At 49.6% G+C, this 17,960-nt stretch overlaps 1 long non-coding RNA gene across 1 annotated transcript; it reads left to right on the forward strand.

The window, feature by feature from the left end:
• The first annotated feature begins 1,126 nt into the window (after nucleotides 1–1,126).
• LOC138849237 (uncharacterized) lies at nucleotides 1,127–17,583 on the forward strand. The gene is made up of 3 exons (XR_011387723.1): nucleotides 1,127–4,173; nucleotides 8,461–8,606; nucleotides 16,578–17,583. It is a non-coding gene; the product is annotated as an uncharacterized lncRNA (long non-coding RNA).
• Nucleotides 17,584–17,960: the final 377 nt, after the last annotated feature.

Genomic DNA, 17,960 nt, shown 5'->3' on the forward strand with positions numbered 1-17,960 from the left:
ACCTCTGTTGTTCCTGTTCTTCTTCTTCTTTTAAGATTTTATTTATTGATTTGAAGGCAGAGTTACAGAGAGAGAGAGAGAGAGGTCTTCCATCTGCTGGCCCACTCCCCAAATGCCTGCAACAGTGGAGCTGGGCCAGGCTGAAGCCAGGAGCCAGGAGCCAGGAGCTTCTTCCAGGTCTCCCATGTGGGTGCAGGGGTCCAAGGACTTGAGGTATCCTTTGCTGCTTTTGCAAGTGCATTAGCAGGGAGCTGGGTCGGAAGCGGAGCACCCATACGGCATGCTGGCACAGTAGACAGCGGCTTAACCCCCTGGGCCACAGCGCCGACCTACAAACTTCTCTTCTATGGAAAGGATCCTACACAAATGTCCAGAGAACCTGCGGCCAGCAGCGGAGGGGAAAGCATCAGACAGACGTGTCAGGCAGTGAACACAATACTGTTTCCCAGCATTTGGTGACATTCTTGGTCTGTGACTCCTCTTTGGGCTTTGTAACTTGTAACTTTGTTTTCTCATTCTATGTAAATACTTTTGTAACTAGTTTTGTAGTCTTTTCCTTGAGGAAGGACTGACGATGTTAAATATGCTTTAGGCCCCACAAACTTCGCATCTGCCTGTGGGCTGCAGGGTGAGCGCATTGGCGAGAAAGCAGGTGCTCCTCACTGTCCCGTGTGTTGTATCCCAGTGACCTCCACCCTGCCCCCGCCCCGGTCAGTTGAAAGCAGTGTATGTGAGGGCCAGTGCTGCAGCTCACTAGGCTAATCCTCTGCCTGCGGCGCTGGCACACCGGGTACTAGTCCCAGTCGGGGCGCCGGATTCTGTCCCGGCTGCCCCTCTTGCAGGCCAGCTCTCTGCTGTGGCCCAGGAGTGCAGTGGAGGATGGCCCAAGTGCTTGGGCCCTGCACCCCATGGGATACCAGGAGAAGCACCTGGCTCCTGCCTTCAGATCAGCACGGTGCACTGGCCGCGGCGGCCTTTGGAGGGTGAACCAATGGAAAAGGAAGACCTTTCTCTCTGTCTCTCTCTCTCTCTCACTGTCCACTCTGCCTGTCAAAAAAAAAAAAAAAAAAAAAAAAAAAAAGCAGTGTATGTGAGAGTGCACTGAACACCATGACCTCCCCAACAGCACAGCCGAGCAGCCCGGGGCGCTGTAGGGGGCTGGTGCTTCTCCCTCGTGACCAGGGCTGTTGGGCGCTTCAGCTACTGCACTGCCCCGTGTCCACAGAGGGCCCTGTCGTATGTGCTAGCCTGGGAAAAATCAAAATCCCAGCACCAGAAGCGTTTCTCCTGGCTGGGGCTTGCTTTCACACCATTGTAAGTTAAAAAAAAAATCGCGGTGAGCCCTTCCCAAGTCAGACCAAGTGGACCTCTCATTCACCAGTGATCGCTGGGGTGAGGTGGTGACAGCCCGATCTGTCCACGGCCAAGGTCAGTTTTCCCCGTTGGGAGTAGCAAGCAATTGGCGGAAAAGGATGTTGTCACTGTGCAAATCTGTCCCCAGCAGTTTTCCCTGAGAGGTTAGGTTTTAGTATCCATTGATGAGCCTCTCCTGAACTGATGTGTCCACTTGGAGTTGCAAAACGCGGATTGTATGATTCTGTCATTCATTTTGCCTCTATTGCTTGGAATGTCTCTGTGAGCATAGCTGTCCTTCATCACTTTCACAAGTGATCTTATTTTAAAGATTTATTTGTTTGAAAGGCAGAGTTACAGAGAGAGAGAGAGAGAGATCTTCCATTTGTGGGTTCACTCCCCATGTAGCTGCAACGGCCAGGGCTGGGCCAGGCTGAAGCCAGGAGCCAGGGGCTTCATCCAGGTCTCCCACCTGGGTGCAGGGTCCAGCCATCCTCTGCTGCTTCTCCCAGGTGCATTAGCAGGGAGCTGGATTGGGAGCAGAGGCGCTGGGACTCGAACCAACACTCACGTGATGCCGGTATCGCAGACCGAAGCTTAACTGGCTACGCCACAGTGCTGGCCCCCACAAGTGACCTCAGTGTCGCCCCATCACAGTTGATACGCACTGATGTGCTCCAACACAAACAAGAAAAAGTGAGGTGCAAATCAAGATTCGCTCAAAACTGCACCACCGCTAGAAATAAATGGCTATTTTTTTTTTTTTTTTTGACAGGCAGAGTGGACAGAGAGAGAGAGAGAGACAGAGAGAAAGGTCTTCCTTTGCCGTTGGTTCACCCTCCAATGGCCGCCGCGGCCAGCGCACCGCGCTGATCCGAAGGTAGGAACCAGGTGCTTCTCCTGGTCTCCCATGGGGTGCAGGGCCCAAGGACTTGGGCCATCCTCCACTGCACTCCCTGGCCACAGCAGAGAGCTGGCCTGGAAGAGGGGCAACCGGGACAGAATCCGGCACCCCGACCGGGACTAGAACCTTGTGTGCCGGCGCCGTAAGGCGGAGGATTAGCCTAGTGAGCTGCGGTGCCGGCCAAATGGCTATTTTTTTAATACTAAAAGGGAAAAATCTTGCTGTTGGAGCAACTCTGAAAGACCAGAGCAGCGCACCCCAGAGCAGTCACTGCTGAAGATTTTGTGGAAGAAAACAGAGTCTGGGAGACACCGCCGGCCTTTGGAAGCGTTGGAAGCCTTCAGCTCCAGCCAGGAGCTAAACTGGGCCCCGCTCTCTCGCTGTGAGGCGTCGCCAGGGCGTGGGAAGTCCCTGCTAACAGATGAAGTGAGGGGAGAACGCGACCCACAAGGGCAGGCTCCAGAACACCAAATTAGCATGGCGCACGTGCAGTTCTGATGGTCTTTCCGGAAGAGCAGTTCTCAAGCCTTTTGGTCTCAGGACCCCATGAGCCTATTCACACTGGCCAAGAACGCTGAAGGGTCATTGTCGGGAAGATGGTCCAAGTTCTCCGGCCCCTGCCACCCACGAAGGAGGCCCTGATGAAGTTCCAGGCTCCTGGCTTTGGCCTGGCCCGGCCCTAACCATTGTGGCCAATTGGGAAGTGAACCAGCAGATGGAAGATCTCTGTCTGTCTCTCCCTCTCTGTCACTCTGCCTTTCAAAAAAGTCTTTTTTAAAAAAGAAGAGGGGCTGGCGCTGTGGCGCAGTGGGTTAAAGCCCTGGCCTGAAGCGCCGGCATCCCATATGGACGCTGGTTCGAGTCCCGGCTGCTCCTCTTCCAACCCAGCTCTCTGCTATGGCCTGGGAAAGCAGTGGAAGATGGCCCAAGTCCTTGGGCCCCTGCACCCGCATGGGAGACCTGGAAGGAACTCCTGGCTCCTGGCCTCGGATCTGCACAGCTCCAGCCATTGTGGCCATCTGGAGAGTGAACCAAGAGTTGGAAGACCTTTCTCTCTGTCTCTACCTCTCTCTGTAACTCTGTCTTTCAAATAAAAAAAAAATGAAATAAATCTTTAAAAAAAAAGTTAAGAGTAAGAAAAATGTAAATATTTACTTATGGATTCATGCAAAAGTAATAAATCTATTTTTATGAGATCTCTGTCTCTCCCTCTCTGTCACTCTGCCTTTCAACAAATAAGTTTTTTTTAAAAAAAAAAAAAAAGAAATTAAGACTAAGAAAAAAATGTAAGGCCGGCGCTGTAGCTCACTAGGTTAATCCTCTTCCAGTCCAGCTCTCTGCTGTGGCCCGGGAGTGCAGTGGAGGATGGCCCAAGTGCTTGGGCCCTGCACCCATATGGGAGACCAGGAGAAGCACCTGGCTCCTGGCTTTGGACTGGCGCAGTGCCGGCCATGGCAGTTATTTGGGGGGTGAACCAACGGAAGGAAGACCTTTCTCTCTGTCTCTCTCTCTCTCACTGTCTAACTCTGCCTGTCAAAAAGAAAAAAAGAAAAAGAAAAAATATAAATATTTACTTATGCATTCATGCAAAAGTAATAAATCTGTTTTTATGAGGAATAATTATACTTTAGCAAACAAAACATTTTAGTGATAAAACTGTTCTTGTTTTATAGACATTTTATAAATCTCTTTCCCTTCTGGCCTCAGGGAGGCTGGATTCTTTATCGCCCTGCTGTGAGCAGGTTCAATACCACACACAGCGAAGGCTCTGGAAACCCCACTGCACGCCGCGCTTTGAGCACGAGAGCGCAGAGGACAGGAAGCTCTTGGTGTGACTACGATCTTGCAGATCCCCTGCACGGGGTTCTGGGACCACACTTTGGGAACTGTTGTTCTGGAACATTCCAGGGACTCAGGTGTGTTTCACCAGCATTGGGCGGCTTGGTGAAGTGGCTGGGGACATGATACATATATGAGAATGCATTGCTTTCCCATACAACAGCATCTCTGGAACGCCTCAGGCTGTACTCGTGTGTGTGTGCGAGAGAGAGAGAGAGAGAGAGAGAGAGAGAGAGAGAGACTCCTCATCAAATCCCAGTAATACAGGTGTCTTTTTTTTTTTTTTTTTTTTTTAAGATTTATTTATCTATTTGAAAGGCAGAGTTACAGAGAGGCAGAGGCAGAGAAAGGTCTTCCTTCCGCTGGTTCACTCCCCAAATGGCTGCAATGGCTGGAGCTGTGCTGAACCGAAGCCAGGAACCAGGAGCCAGGAGCCAGGAGCCAGGAGCCAGGAGCCAGGGGCCTCTTCTGGGTCTCCCATGCAGGTGCAGGGGCCCAAGGATTTGGGCCATCTTCTACTGCTTTCCCAGGACCTGTAGGAAGGGAGCCACACTCACGGGGATGGAGTGAGCCTCATCTCACACCTGTCAAAATCCTTGCTGTTGGCAGTCACTGCGGTGAGGGTGGGAAGATTCGGATAGGATGGGAAAAGACTACACCGACCCTAGAAACCATAAGGGAAATTGGCAACGTGGGGAAAAGTAGACACAGGTGGCTGTGCCAGATGGAAAGGAGGAGAATAAATAAGGAACAGGGCAGCTTAAGAGTGAAATGATGGGGCCGACGTCGTGGCGTAGCAGGTTAAGCCGCCACCTGCAGTGCCAGCATCTCTCATGGGCGCCGGTTCAAGTCCCAGCTGCTCCACTTCTCATCCAGCTCTGTGCTAATGGCATGGGAAAAGCAGTGGAGGATGGCCCAGGTCTTAAGGCCTCTGAGTCCACATGGGAGACCTAGAGGAAGCTCCTGGCTCCTGGCATCCTTGTGGCCATCTGGGGAGTGAACCAGCAGGTGAAAGATCTCTTTTTCTGTAACTTTGACTTTTAAAATAAATAAATAAATCTTTAAAAAAGAGAAAAGAGTGAAGTGATTTGAGGGCGGGCATTTGGTGCTTGAGATGTCCATATCTCATAATAGAGTGCATTTTTTAAAAAAAAGATCTTATTTATTTATTTGTGAGGTAGGGTAACAGACAGAGAGAGGGGGAGACAGAGAGAGAGGTCTTCCATCCACTGGTTCACTCACCAAATGGCTGCAACAGCTGGAGCTGTGCAAATCTGAAACCTGGAGCCAGGAGCTTCTTCCAGTCTCCCACATGGGTGCAGGGGCCCAAGGACTTGGGCCATCTTCCACTGCTTTCCCAGGCCATAGCAGAGAGCTGGGTTGGAAAAGGAGCAGCCGGGACTCAAACCAGCGCCCGTATGAGATGCCGGTACTGCAAGAGGCGGCTTTATCTGCTACACCACAGCGCTGGCCCTGAAAGTAGTATTTTTTTTTTAAATTCATTGATAACAGCGTAACTTAAGCATTTGAATTCTGATCTCAGTGGTTCGGTGAACGAGTCAGTCATTTTCTGAGCATCTTGTGATGGCTAATTTATGTGTCAACTTGGTCAAAACTCTCCTGGATGTGTGTTTCCAAGTGCGTCCTGGTTCTCCAGCTGGTGGCTTGAACCAGGGCAGCAGCAGCGGAGGGCAGTAAAGGGATTCAAGGTATTTGGAGGCAGCACTGGAAGATCTGACAGAGAGAAGGTGGGGCATGAGAGAGGAAGGACTCAGAGGTGACAGGCGGTTGTGACCTCAGCAGCCAGATGGGATGGGGTTGTGTGATGGGGAAGGACCGAGGAGGGGGGAGTTTGATTTGGTTTCAAATCAGCATTAGCATCTGTGTTTTCTTAAAACAAAACAAAACAAAAAAACAACGAAGCAAATGTGTCTGCAGTGTGTGTGATTCTAGAATCTTTTAGATAATAATGCAGTTATGACTTGTGCTAGAGGCTGTGTGTCCATCACTACTTATCTCTGGAATAGCCCGGTGACCCGGGGGTGAGCATGCCCGTTTAAAAGATTTGTTTATTTATTTAAAAGGCAGAGAGAGAGAGAGAGAGAGAGAGTCCGTCCATCCGCCGGTTCACTCTCCAAATGACTGTAACAACCAGGGCTGAGCCAGGCAGAAGCCGGAGCCAGGAGCTGTTTCCAGGTCTCCCACGTGGGTGCATCTGCTGCTGCTTTCCCAGGCCACACCAGCAGGAAACTGGATCAGAGGTGGAGCAGCTGGGATTCAAACCGGCACTCATTCAGGATGCCAGCATTGCAGGCGGCAGCTTGACCTGCTGAGCTGCGACACATACAACACTCACTTCCTAGATTTTAAGCACACAAGTGAAATTCTTTGCCCAAGCTTAGCCAACCAGTAGGTGGCAGAGCTGACATCTGAGTTGGGTTCAATCCTCGTGAGCCCTATCCCTTAAGTCTCTGCTTCATGTCGGTGTGCCAACTCAGAAAGAAATGCCTGACAATTATTCTGCGTTATCTGTTTCCATACTTTTGGGTGGTGAGCGTGGTAATTTTTTTTCTTATGGTAGTCAATTGTTTGTTTTTTAAGTTTCATGCATGAAACAAATAAGCTCTCTGGGGGCCAGTGTTGTGGTGAAGTGGGTTAACCTGCCACCAGCAATGCCAGCAATCCCATATGGGCACCAGTTCGTGTCCCAGCTCCCAGCTAACGTGCTTGGGAAGGCAATAGAAGATGGCCCAAGTTTTCAGGCCCCTGCCACCCACATCAGAGACCCGGATGAAGCTACTGGCTCCTGGCTTTGGCCTGGCCCAGTTCTGGCCATTGCGGCCATCTGGGGAAGTGAACCAGTGGTTGGAAGATTCTCTCTATCTCTCTGTCTGTCTCTCCTCTCTCTGTATCTCTGAGTTCAAGTAAATAAATAAACCTTAAAAAAATATAAAGATTTCCTGCAGAGAAGAGGAAGTGTGCGTAGGCACTGTGTGCTTAGTCATGGGCAAAGTTTGAACTCTGCATTTGAGGAAGAAGGTCTATTGGCTCAGGGGCCAACACCGAATCAGAGAAATGCGCTTCTTGACAATAAGTGCTTTGGAGTGAAGGAACCAAGCGTGACTATGTGGTCTATGTTTGTAAGCGGTCTGTGCTGATGAGACGGGCACAGGGTGGGGTGTGCAGGGCACGCCCAGCGTTTCTGGGGACAGGTGCCTGCGCTTGATCTCCTTTCAACTTCCGTTCCCTGAAGCAAATGGCAACAGAAGTAGGAGGATCCCGGCTTTGGTTCAATTATTTGTTCTTGATGGCTATCATCGCCGTGATGTGAGTTACAGGAATCAGCCACCACACAGAGCTGGTGCAAGGCCAGCGACAGGGGACGCTTAGGGCACAGCTCAAGTTCCCTATTAGAGGAAAACAAACATACAAGACAGATGCCTTGTTTTTTTATTTTTTTTAAACCAATTTCTCTATGACACCAGAATCAAAATTTATTTATTGTTTTCCAAACGGTCATGATTCTTAGTGATATTAAACCCTGCTCAGGGAAATACATATGCGAACACTCCAGAATTGCTGATGAATCCTCCCAATTTCTAAGCCAGCCACCTGGCCACAGCATCTGTTCTCCCTCCTGGGCTCTGCGCTCCACGTTGGCACCTTCTGGCCTTTGCTCTCTGCTCTGTGGGGCCAGTCGAGAACAAGAATGGACCCATCCCTTCACTTTCCAGAGAACAGATAAGACTGCCGTGCCCCGAAGGGTCAAGGGCAAAGGGAGGGAATTCCAGCCCAGGCAGTCGCACGCCAACACCGGGAGCTGGAGCACTCGTGGGGCCCACGGGAAAGGGTTCGAGGCCTTGAAGAACTGCCTGCTTGCTGGTGGCCTCGCGCCGTCTCGGAAGGACTGGTCAAGTTCCTTGGAACCACAGTGATCTTGGCAAATGTTCTCCCCTGGAGGCAGTGCGCACAGACCTGGACGTCGGAGGGAGCGAGAAGGAACTCCCTGAATAGGTTCATTGTCCCCTAGAGAGCCGGGCACTCCTTCTCATTCCTTTCAGGGGCTCCACTTCCAGGGGCCCCCCTAGACAACCCTGCCACACCCACTTACCGGCTGGTGCCTTCTGGAACTATTCCAAGCTCGGCTGGCATGGGTGGGGAACCTTTTGTTCTGCCGAGGGCCATTTGGAAATTCATGATATTGTTCACGGGCCGTACAAAATCATCAACTTAAGCATTAGCCTGCTGTAGGTTTGTGAAGTTCAAGTGCCACCTCTGGTTGCTTGGCAGGGCCAGACCAGATGATTTCGCTCACCTTCTTCTTCTTCTTCTTCTTTTTTTTTTTTTTTTTTTTTTTTTTTAAGATTTATTTACTTATTTGAAAGTCAGAGTTACAAAGAGAGAGGAGAAGCAGAGAGAGAGAGGTCTTCCATCCGATGGTTCACCACCTGCACTGCCTCCTTCAGCACGAGCCAGGGCCAGGCCTGTACTCCCCGTGCAGTGGCCAAAGGTAAGACCACACCCTTGTTTTACTTCCCCAAGAATAAAGCAGTGATTTTACTAACAGAAAAACCCAAATGCTTATCAAGAAACATTTCTTCCAAAGAAGGAACGAAGTCAGGATATGGAAAATGTGTGGGTTCCCGGTGGCTGTCCAAGAAGTGCCATCCACAGAAGATTTTAAGGTGCGGTTTCTCCACCTGGGCACTCTTGGTGTTTCGGGCTGGACTGATGCAGGCAGGTCGCTGGTGAGCGAGGAGGAGCCGCGGCTGAATGCACCCCCCACCCACAAAGCCCATCCCCTTCTGTGCAAAGTGCAGGTGCCAGGTGTCGCTACTTAACAGCTGGCTCCAGCTAGAAATATCCAACACCATTGCAGGCTCGGCACTCCCACTGCCCGTCATGCACCCGATCCTCCTTCCTCTGTGCTCAAAGGTCGTGACCCTTGCTTCATCCCCGATGAAAGGACATGGATGGGGGCCGGCACTGCGGCATAGTAGGCTTCTGCCTGCGGTGCCCATATGGATGCTGGTTCTTGTCCCAGCTGCTCCTCTTCCCAACCAGCTCCCTGCTGAGGCCTGGGAAAGCAGTGGAAGATGGCCCAAGTCCTCAGGCCTCTGCACCCACGTGGGAGACCCAGAAGAAGCTCCTGGCTTCGGCCTGGCCCAGTTCTGACCACTGTGGCCATTTGGGGAGTGAACCATTGAATGGAAGACCTTTATCTCTGTCTCACCCTCTGTCTGTAACTCTACATCGCAAATAAATAAATAAATAAATAAAATCTTAAAAAGATAAAAATTTAGAAAGAAGGGGGGGCACAGAAATGGGCGCTATGCAAGCTCTGCCCGAACTCCACACTTAATTGAATAGTCAATTAAGCATCATCCCAGAAACCACCCCATCCCATAAAAAGACTACCTGGCTTTTTAAAAGCAATTTAAAAAAAGATTTAGTTATTTATTTGATAGGCAGAGTTTGAGAGAGAAATTTCATAAGTACAACTTTTGGATTACAGCAGTTTTTCCCCCATAGCTGCCCTCCCACCCCAAAACATTCCACCTCCTACTCCCTCTCACATCTCATTCTTCATTAAGATTTTTTTTTTTTTTTTGACAGGCAGAGTGGACAGTGAGAGAGAGAGACAGAGAGAAAGGTCTTCCTTTGCCGTTGGTTCACCCTTCAATGGCCACTGCAGCCGGCGCACCACGCTGATCCGAAGGCAGGAGTCAGGTGCTTCTCCTGGTCTCCCATGGGGTGCAGGGCCCAAGCACTTGGGCCTTCCTCTACTGCACTCCCAGGCCACAGCAGAGAGCTGGCCTGGAAGAAGAGGGGCAACCGAGACAGAATCCGGCGCCCTGACCGGGACTAGAACCCGGTGTGCCGGCGCCGCTAGGCGGAGGATTAGCCTATTGAGCCGCGGTGCTGGCCAAGATTTATTTTTAATTATATTTATATACAGAAGACCAACTCTGTACTAAGTAAAGATTTCAACAGTTTTTACACCCACACAGACACACCAAGTACTGTTTTAAGACAAGTTTTACCTTTATTTCTCATAGTACAACACATTAAGGATAGAGTTCCTACAGGGGCAGCAAGTGCACAGTGACTCATGTTGTTGATTTAACAACTGACACTCTTATTTATGATGTCAGTAATCACCCGAGGCTCTTGTCATGAGCTGCCAAGGCTATGGAAGCCTTCTGAGTCCACAAACTTCATCAGTATCTAGACAGGGCCATAAGCAAAGTGGAAGCTCTCTCCTCCCTTCAGAGAAAAGTACATCCTTCTTTGATGGCCCCTTCTTTCCACTGGGAACACACTAACAGAGATCTTTCATGTAAATCATTTTTTGCCACAGTGTCTTGGCTTTCCATGCCTGAAATTCTCTCATGCATTTTTCAGCCTGATCCAGATGCCTTAAGGGCTGATTCTGAGGTCAGAGTGATATGTAGGGCATTTGTCATTCTATGAGTCTGCTGTGTGCTCTGCTTCCCATGTTGGATCATCAGAGAGCTCTTAAATCCACTGATTCATTCCCCAAATGACTGCAATAGCCAGGGATGGGCCAGGCTGAAGCCAGGAGCCAGGAGCTTCTTCCAGCTCTCCCAAGTGGTTGCAGGGGACCAAGCACTTGGGCCATCTTTTACTGCTTTCCCAGGCCACAGCAGAGAGCTGGATCAGAAGTGGAGCGTCTGGGACCTGAACCTGTGCCCATATGGGATGCTGGTGTGGCTTTACCTGTTATGCCACAACATCCAATTTTGTTCATTGAAGCTTTCTCTTTCTCTCTCGCTCACTCTCTCGCTCACTCTCTCTCTCATAAGGTTGCTCCCACTCCCAAGTGTGTGCTTTGCCTTTTTTAAATTTACTTTTTAAAAAGATTTTATTTATTTATTTGAAAGGTAGAGTTACAAAGAGAGAGAGAGAGAGGAGAGAGAGAGAAAGAGAGAGAGGTCTTCCTTCTGCTGGTTCACTCCCTAAATGGCTGCAATGGTCAGAGCTGTGCCAATCCGAAGCCAGGGGCCAGGAGCTTCTTCCAGGTCTCCCACAAGAGTGCATTGGCCCAAGCACTTAAGCCATCTTCTACTGCTTTCCCAGGCACATTACCAAGGGAGCTGGATGGGAAGCGGAGCAGCCAGAACTCAGACCAGCGCCCATATGGGATGCTGGCACTGCAGGCAGTGGCTTTACCTGCTATGCCACAGCACCAGCCCCAGACTGTCTCTTAGCAACATGGCAGCAGTGGGAGGAGAAGACCTTGACTTCCGATCTGCCCACTGCAGCCACACATTGCGCTGTGTGTCCGTGCTCACACTCCCTCCCCTTCCATACAACTTCAAAGTCAATCCCAGATGTTGTGTCAATATATCCACACACCTTTCAGCAATGCAACTTTAAAAACATTTAAAACTTTTTAAAAATATGTATTTATTTGAAAGGGCAGAGTTACAGAGAGGCAAAGAAAGAGAGAGAGAGAGGGAGAGAGAGAGAGAGAGAGAGAGAGAGAGAGATCTTCAATCTGCTGGTTCACTTCCCAAATGGCCGCAATGGCTAGAACTATGCCGATCTGAAGCCAGGAGCCAAGAGCTTCTTCTGGGTCTCCTATGCAGGTGCAGGGGCCCAAGGACTTGGGCCATCTTCTGTTGCTTTCCCAGGCCATAGCAGAGAGTGGGACTGGAAGTGGAGCAGCTAGGACTAGAACTGGTACCCATATGGGATGCTGGCACTGCAGGTGGCAGTTTTACCCATCTGCATTTAAAAATTTTTATGTATGCAGTTTGCTTCTTCGTTTTCAGTTGACAGAAAATTTGTACATATTTATGGTACTATAAATTATATTTATAGTATTATAATTTGATAAGGGTCTACAACATGCAATAATCCAGTCAGGATAATTAGCATTTCCACCTCCTCACACACTTGCCATTTCTATTTATTTTTTTCTGGTTATTTTGGAACATGAGTCATTTTAGACTATAATTCACTCCTCAAATGGCCGCAAAGGCCAGAGTTGGGCCAATCCAAAGCCAGGAGCTAGGAGCTTCTTCCGGGTCTCCCACACAGGTGCAGGGGCCCAAGCACTTGGGCCATCTTCTGCTGCTTTCCCAGGCCATAGCAGAGAGCCGGATGGGAAGTGGAGCAGCCGGGACTAGAACCAGCACTGCAGGCGGCAGCTTTACCTGGTATGCCACAGTACTGGCCCGTAATACATTTTGAAATCAGGAAGTGTGAGTCCTGTAATTTTGTTCTTTTCCAAGATTGTTTGGTTATTTAGGGTTCCTTGATATTTTATATCCATTTTAAAAAAATTTCTGCAAACCGTGCCATTGGGATTTTGGTAAGATTGCATTAAATCTGTAGATTACTCTGTGTGGTATGGACAGTCAGCAATATTAAGTATTCCAGGCCGGTGCCGCGGCTCACTAGGCTAATCCTCCGCCTGCAGCACCGGCACACCGGGTTCTAGTCCCGGTCAGGGCGCCGGATTCTGTCCCGGTTGCCCCTCCTCCAGGCCAGCTCTCTGCTGTGACCCAGGAGTGCAGTGGAGGATGGCCCAAGTGCTTGGGCCCTGCACCCGTATGGGAGACCAGGAGAAGCACCTGGCTCCTGGCTTCAGCCCAGTGCGGTGCGCCAGCCGCGGCGGCCATTGGAGGGTCAACCAACAGCAAAGGGAAGACCTTTCTCTCTGTCTCTCTCTCTCTCACTGTCCACTCTGCTTGTCAAAAAAAAAAAAAAATAAAAAAATAAAAAAATTAAGTACTCCAATCCATGAATAGGGATGTTATTCCATTTGTTTGAGTTTTCTTTAATGTCTTTCATTAATGTTTTTGTGGTTTTCAATGTACAAGTCTTTTATCACCTTGGTTAATTTATGCCCAAGTATTCTATTATTTTCAATGCTGTTGTAGGTAGGATTATTTTTTCGAATTTTCTTTTCAGAATCATTGTTAATGAGAGACATGCAACTGAGTTTTGGGTGTTGATTTGTATTCTGCCACTCTGCTGAACTTATTCATTTTCCCTAAACTTAGCGCTCTGGAAATACAAGATTTTTTGTGGAGAATTTTATATCATAAATCCTTGTTGAACTATCCCTGGGCAAAATAATTGAAGGCATCAGCCATGACTCCCATTGCATGGTTCCTTGAGAAGAGATTAGGGAGAGAAGGATAGCGCATGTCTCACAAATTAATTTGCCTACCATTGTAGGCATTTTTCCTTCTCGCATCTTCTATAAGGGGTTAACTGGTGGTTAAGTGGTCCTCGGGTGAATTTGTTGGGTCACAATGCAAGGCAAGTGTTCCATCCCAGTCCTGGCCAAAACCTTCCCATGGGTGTTAATTATGCAATGCTGTGCACCGAGAGGCACGGGCTATTTATAGTCATCTGTTTATTGAGTACAGCAGACAGGGAAGTGGTGATACCAAATGCCTTGCCCAGCTCCGCCTGGGCGTGCCCTCCCGCGAGTGGCCTGCATGGTCTGACCCCTCCCTGAGGACAGGGCGATAGATACTCCAGTATCAGTCACCTCTTTCGGGTCATGGCCCTGACTGTTCTGTTCTCCTGCAGCTTGTTCCGTGGGTGACAGTAAGGATGGGAGTCAGGGCAGGGAGTGCAGGGCCCTGGTCGGAACTCGGGGCCAAGGCCAAGTTAGCTCAGCTCTGAAGCCAGGGCTGCTTCCTCCCTGCTTCTCAGCAACCCGCTCACCGCCTGGTCCTGCTCCTCACGCACCACGGTGGCAGGGCCCACGGCCTGATCGATGCCTATTTGCCCAGCTGGTGGGTGGAGTAAACCCAGCCACCAGCCCGCTTCCGGGTCAAGTCATGGCGACCGGCTCGAGATCGTCACTGATAGAACTGAAGGAAACGCCCTGCATAAGCGTAATTTACCAATGAAACAAGGGCCTGGACCGCGGCGCAGCAGGTTAAGCCCACACTGTGATGTTCGCATCCCAAATTGGAGCGCTGGTTCGAGTCCCAGCTGCTCTACTTCCAACCCAGCTCCCTGCTAACGCACTTGGCAAGGACTGGAAGATGGCCCAGGTACTTGGGCACCTGCCACTCATGTGGGAGACCCAGATAAGGTTCCAGGCTTTTGGCTTAGGCCTGGACTACCCTGGGCCATTGCAGCCATTTGGAGAGTAAACCAGTGGATGGAAGATCGATCTCTCTCTCTCTCTCTCTCTCTCACTGTCTTTCTGTCTCTCCATCATTTGACCTGTCAAATAGTCTGTTAAAAAATTAAAGCAGATTTTAACTGACACATAACAATTATACATATTTACAGTGTTCAGTGTAATGTTTCAATATATGTCTACAACAGTCATGTATCACGTCTCTGTGTTGAGAACATTCAACCTCCTCTCTACGCGCTATTTTGCAATATATAATTAGTGGCTGTCAGCCAGAGTCGTCCTCCTGCGCCATACATCACGAGAAGTTATTCCTGCAGTCCGAGTGCACCTCTGTGACGGTCCCCCTCCTCTCTGCCTCCACCTCCGGGCGACCGGTTATGACTGTTCCACTCTCTACCATGGCAGACTTTGAGCAAGTGTCTTGGCAGGTAACACAGCCCAAGGGTTCACACAGAGCCCTTTGCGAAGGGTTGAGCCACACCCTTAAAGACAAGCTCCATGCCAATGTCTTTCAAATTCTACACTTACTAGCTCTCTTCCATGAATTGAAAAATTGTGTCTTCACTTTGATGGCAGTCTTTGAAAAAAAAAATCAACCTAAGAATATTCTAGAAGCATCAGATGGAACCCATTATGTGTTTGGGTTACGGATCTTCTTGGGTGGGGCCAGGAAGGGGACCATAAAGAGACGAACTTAACGTGCTCTGTCCCAGCCAGTCGTAGCTTGACAAAAAAATCAGTAATGGTTGAGTTGGTTTATTTGGGACGTGAGGTAAATGAGACATTTCACTTTATTCTGCCAGTGGCAGGAGAATCCCAACCAAACATGATTTCTGAACGTGGAGCTACCGGGTTTGTTCTTCCATTTTATTGCTTTGCAGTTTGTTTATAATTCATTTATAAATTGGGCTTGGTTTTGTGGCTGTAAAAACCCTACAAGCCGGAGCTTGGTTTTAAAAGCGCACCTACCTAATTAATAAAAGGAAACCTATTTGCCGACACTAGGAGGTGCCAAAGGCATTTTTTTTTCCTTTAAGGAGGCTCCAGCATTTCTCAAGCTGGAGAAACACTGCACTACATAAACAAACCGAAGGCAGAACATCGTCCTTTCCTACGCACGCTCCGTTGAACAGGCTTGTGCTGGTGGCTTCTGACCCTGCCTGCAGTTCAGGAGCAAATGAGAAACTTTAAAGAAATATTCACCCCGGGCGCCGGCACCGTGGCTCACTTGGTTAATCCTCCACCTGCGGCGCCGGCATCCCATATGGGTGCTGGGTTCTAGTCCCGGTTGCTCCTCTTCCAGTCCAGCTCTCTGCTGTGGTGTGGGAGGGCAGTGGAGGATGGCCCAAGTGCTTGGGCCCTGCACCTGCGTGGGAGACCAGGAGGAAGCACCTGGCTCCTGGCTCCTGGCTTCGGATCGGTGCGGCGCCAGCCATAGCGGCCATTTGGGGAGTGAACCAATGGAAGGAAGACCTTTCTCTCTGTCTCTCACTGTCTATAACTCTACCTGTAAAAAAAAGAAAAAGAAATATTCACCCTAAGAGGATAGGAGAAGACACCATGCAAACAATAACCACAAGAGACTGGCAGTAGCTGTCCCGACACCACACAGAGCAGAGTGAAGACAAAGGTCACTCCCAGGATCAGAGGGGGATTGCAATGCCGTGGAGACACACGCTCTGATAAACTACAGCGTACTCAGGGAAGTAGAGGCAAGAGGAGGCTTTCTCAAAATTTATTTGAAAGGCAGACACACACATACTCACACACATTGAGAGATAGGGAGAGAGAGAGAGAGAGAGAGAGAGAGAGAGAGAAACATCTCATCTGGTGGATCATCTCCCAAGTGCCTGCAACAGCCAGAGCCAAAGCCAGGAGCCAGGGATTCCATCCAAGCCTCCCCTGTGGGTGACAGTCGACAACTGGAGCATCCTGCTGCCTCCCAGGGTGGATGCCAACGGGAAGCTGAGTTGGATGTGGAACCAGAACCCAGACACTCTGACATGGGAGGCGGGGCCTCCTGAGCGGCACCAAAGGCATTGCATAAGCTATTTTGGACCAGTCAGCCTTAGGCAGCAGGATCACTGACCAGGGTGACGCAGCAATAAGGATGATGCTAACTGAGGTTGACGGGATAGCTCCCCGGGTGGATGACTCAGCAGGGGCAGTTATTCTGTCTAAGACTGTGGTGGCCTCTATGCAAAGCTGTGGTTCTGGCGAATCGTTTGTGAGGGTTACCGTCAGGCGATCGTATGAGAACCCCTCTTCACAACCTCCCAGCTCTATCTCTTTCTTTATTGTTTGGGTTGGCACATTCTGATTCTAACCATCTCCACCCTCCAGTGACGACATTTTATAATGATGGCAAAGTCACTTGGTTAAGAGAGATAAAAATTAGAAACACGTACATCATCCAACAGAGCCACCAAATCCTGGCAGCAAAACTGACAGAATTGGTAGACAAGTAGACGATTCAACAGTCGTGGATGGAGACGTCAATATCTCGCTCTCGGTGAGGCATAGACCACCCGAGCAGAGGCCCAGCAAGGGAACAGGAGATGCCAAGGAGATGTGACAGACGTGTATAGGACGCTCTCCCGTAACAGCAGAACACACATTGTTCTCACGTGCACATGGAACATTCTCCAGAATGGACCTTGCAGAGAGTATCCATTAACTTTCAAAACTGATAGTTCCTGACCACAATGTAATAAAATAATAAATCAGTAACAGAAGGGAGCATGGGACATTCACAAATATAAGAGTACTTCAAAAATCCATGGAAAATAGAATTAAAAAAATTATTATGGGACAGAATTTTTGGAACGATATGTATAGTGTTTTCATGTTCATTTTCTGTGAACTTTTTGAAGATGCCTTAGATGTGAAAATTGAACAACACACTCTCTAACAACCAGCGGGTTGAAGAAGAAATCACAGTGGAAACTAGAAAATACTTAACAAGGAAGGAAATGAAATACAACATATGAAAACCCATGAGGGGGCCGGTGCTGTGACATAGCAGGTTAAGCCACTGCCTGCAGTGCCGGCATCCCATATGGGCACCAGTTCGAGTACTGGCTGCTCCACTTCCGATCCCGCTCTCTGCTGTAGCCTGGGAAAGCAGTGGAAGATGGCCCAAGTGCTTGGGCCCCTGCACCTGTGTGGGAGACCCGGAAGAAGCTCCAGGCTCCTGGCTTCGGATCGGCTCAGCTCTGGCCATTGAGGCCATCTGGACAATGAACTAGCGTGTGGAAGACCTCTCTCTCTCTCTCTCTCTTTCTGTCTCTGCCTCTCTGTAACTCTATCTTTCAAATAAATAAAGACACATTTAAATCTTTTTTAAAAATAACCTAAATTTCTATGTTGAGAAGCTAGAAAAAGCGCGAACTCAGCTCGGAGAAAAGCTGCTGACTACTGGCCTGAGGACTCCCAATAACCAGGTGGGGGCCACAGCATTAGAGTTGGCCGGAGTTCTTACCCTGTCCTTTGGCAAAGCGTCCCTGGGTCCCTGCCAAGCCAGGAGCAAGCCGGGAGCTCTGGTCCAGCCAAACCTGAAGTTGTGGGACCGGAAGTGTGAATCCCCCAGGGGAACCCGGGGAGGGATGGTGAGGGGCCCTTGAACTTGCATTTGGTGTCCCACCTGTCATGGCTCAGCCCCTCAGCCCTCACTGGTCAGCCAATGCTCTAGCTGCGGTGGGACCATCCCCACGCTTTATCAGGCCA

Source organism: Oryctolagus cuniculus, chromosome 4 (genome assembly GCF_964237555.1).
Source record: "Oryctolagus cuniculus chromosome 4, mOryCun1.1, whole genome shotgun sequence".
Classification (NCBI taxonomy): Eukaryota; Metazoa; Chordata; class Mammalia; order Lagomorpha; family Leporidae; genus Oryctolagus; species Oryctolagus cuniculus.